Raw genomic sequence first — 2,913 nt, 5'->3', positions numbered from 1 at the left:
AAACATCAGGTAATCACAGGAGCGGGAAAACACATGAAGTAGAACTAAAGACGAGACAGAGATCAGACTTCAAAATAAAACAGGAAACAGAACATACAGACACTCAAGGAAACACAAGACAGAAACTGCCACACAAGACCAGGGAGGAAACACGGAGAAATAACAGAAAACAGGCTACAGAAACAGGACCAAAACCGAAACAGTTTCACATTTTGGGAAATATGTTTATTTGCATTTTTTGGCAAGAGTAAAATGAGAATATCAATTCCACTCTTGTGTCTATCAGGTAAATATGAAGCTAACTATTAGTGCAGGAAGTCTGTCTCTCTCTGCATGTGACACAATCTGCCTCCCAGCACCACCAAACATGTTACAACCTATATGTTTAATTCGTGTGAAGTGTAAAAAAGGCTGCAAAACTCCAGGAAGTTAATGGGCTAGCTGTTTCTCACTGCCCACAGTGTTTGTGCTAAACTAAGCTAAGCTAAACAGCAGCTGGCAGTGGCTCCACATAGTACACAAGAGTGCTGTCAAGTGGTATCGCTCTTCTCATCTAACTGTCTGCAACCTATTCTTAGTGATAGAATAGTGGTGATTACAGTAGTCTAAACAATACCGTTCCCCGTGATGCATCATATGTTTAATTTTGTTTATGCAATCCAACCACGCAATTTAATTTAAAAATGATTCACAGTTTTGTGCTAAATCATCGTCTGGATGCTGCTCAGCTCCCAAACAACCCATTACCTGAGTGAAAGCGGCGTTCATTTGCCGTTCATTTACTTAACCGTTGATGAGACGGGGTGTACTGGAGAGGATGCTGTGTTTGGTTTGGAGAATCTGGGCCTTTTTCATTAACATCTCCACTGAGAAGAACAACCTGAACAGTCATGGAGATTTTCTGCTACACTTATATGTTCACTAAAATGTGGTTAAATCCATTCAAGCTGTAATAAAGTTATGATTTCATTATGACTTCATTACACCTGAAACACATTCCCAGAATAGTGACTGCAAGCCACCTCATTTGAATTGAACGAGACTGTTTTTACATTTTGTAAATTATACAAATGTTTGCATTTAAGGCTGCAGACAAAGATAATGATGATGATCAGAAATGAAGAAGCAGATGCAGAAATATATTTGTTTCGGAAATTATGACAATTTACTACGGTTATCATCCGTTTTTATTCCAGTACAATCAGACTGTCTTTATGAATATGAAACATATGACCAGTTGACTAGCATTAAACAAACAGTGAAGTACTGCTTGCATGGTAATACATCAATAATAATAATTCAATAATATATTAATATAACTTCAAAATGGAGCATTCTGCAGAAATATTGTACTTTTGCTACTTAAAGCACATTTCTATGATACACCTGTACTTTGACCTGAGTAAAATATTTAATGCAGGACTTCTGCTTGTAATGCAGTACTTCCTCCTCTCATTATTTGAAGTCTTCATAATATTGCTATGGTGCTAAAGTTATATGAGGTTACAGCATGTGAGGTCATCCAGGGGTGTTCATAGATCTTGGTGGTGATCTCATGCTCAGGCTTACACTCCATTTTTCTTATGTTCTCACCTCCTTTTATTTAGTCCAGTTTTCTTTATTGGAATTTGCAGTTCTGTGTTTTCTCTCTGTCGCCCACCGACATTGTCTTCTTCTAATGTTCTGGCTTCCTGCAGTCGGAGGCCGGAGGGGGTCACTGCTGGGGAGTTGATCCTCATCTCCTCCTGGCATAACCTTTTGTCTTTCTTCCCGGAAGGTTCTTGCTGTTACTGTACCTCATCGCTTGCCTGGTGTCAACTTGGGAGCTTGTTAGTCATTGTGTGTGTGTGTGTGTGTGTGTGTGTGTGTATTTGTGATTTTATGTTTGGTTGTTTACAGTATATGCAAATGTATTCTGCAAATGCAGCAAAACAAACAATCCATTCAGACTATTACTGTTAAGTTGAATGATCAATGCAGTGTTTGGAGCCCCTAAACTGGCAAAATGTAGTGAAAGGACCAGACAAGACAAGAAGTGTAACCGTATACAAAGCATTACGTTGATGAATAATATTGTTATTAAAGGGATACTTCTCTGATTAGCATTACGCTTTGTATCAGTAGAAAGCCGGTAGTATTTTCAAATGGCCGTGCTTGCCTCCCTCTTTATTACAGGTGGAATACTCGACATAATACGCAAGCTTCGCCTGCCACAGAGAACAGCACCTCAGCCAGCGGTGCCGCCCGATGCCTCCAGCCGGGTAAGGGGACATTGAGTTCCAGCTAGGTGGAAAGCTAACGCTAGACCGCCACTTGTCCAATCTAGCCTGCTTGCAAGTGTCCGATCATTAGACAACAAACTGGACAACATCCAACTTCAACAAAACTCCCAAAGAAAGTTCAGAGACTGCTGTCTTTTTGTTTTTTGTGGAAACATGGCTGAACAACAGTGTACCGGACTGGTACTGTGCTGTCCAGCTACCAGGCCTGCTAGCAGATGCTGCTCTGTCGGGTAAGACTCGACGAGGTGGGCTGTGTTAACACGGACACCAACGGGTGCAGATATGAGGTGCTTTTATCCAACTACTGCTAACCACTCATGGAGTTTGGGACTGAGAAATTCCAACCATTCTACATTCTACTCAAATTCAAGGCTGCGTTCATACCCAGTGTTAACATCACTTTCCAGCCTACAATGTGTGTGCACTAAATGTAGCCTGATGTGTTTTAATGTCGTTTTAATAAAATTTCATTTTTATATATTTTAAATGTGTAACACTACTTGAGCCACAGTGAAACGGTTGAAACACTAGAGTTGTATTCCTCACTGTCTGTCTATGTCCTTTAAAGGACCGGTGTGGCTTGGGAATGGACTCTTCGAGCAGAAAGGCAAGTGCATTCTGGGATTTGGTG

This window comes from Etheostoma spectabile, chromosome 18 (genome assembly GCF_008692095.1).
Source record: "Etheostoma spectabile isolate EspeVRDwgs_2016 chromosome 18, UIUC_Espe_1.0, whole genome shotgun sequence".
NCBI lineage: Eukaryota > Metazoa > Chordata > Actinopteri > Perciformes > Percidae > Etheostoma > Etheostoma spectabile.
This window is presented reverse-complemented; position numbering follows the sequence as displayed.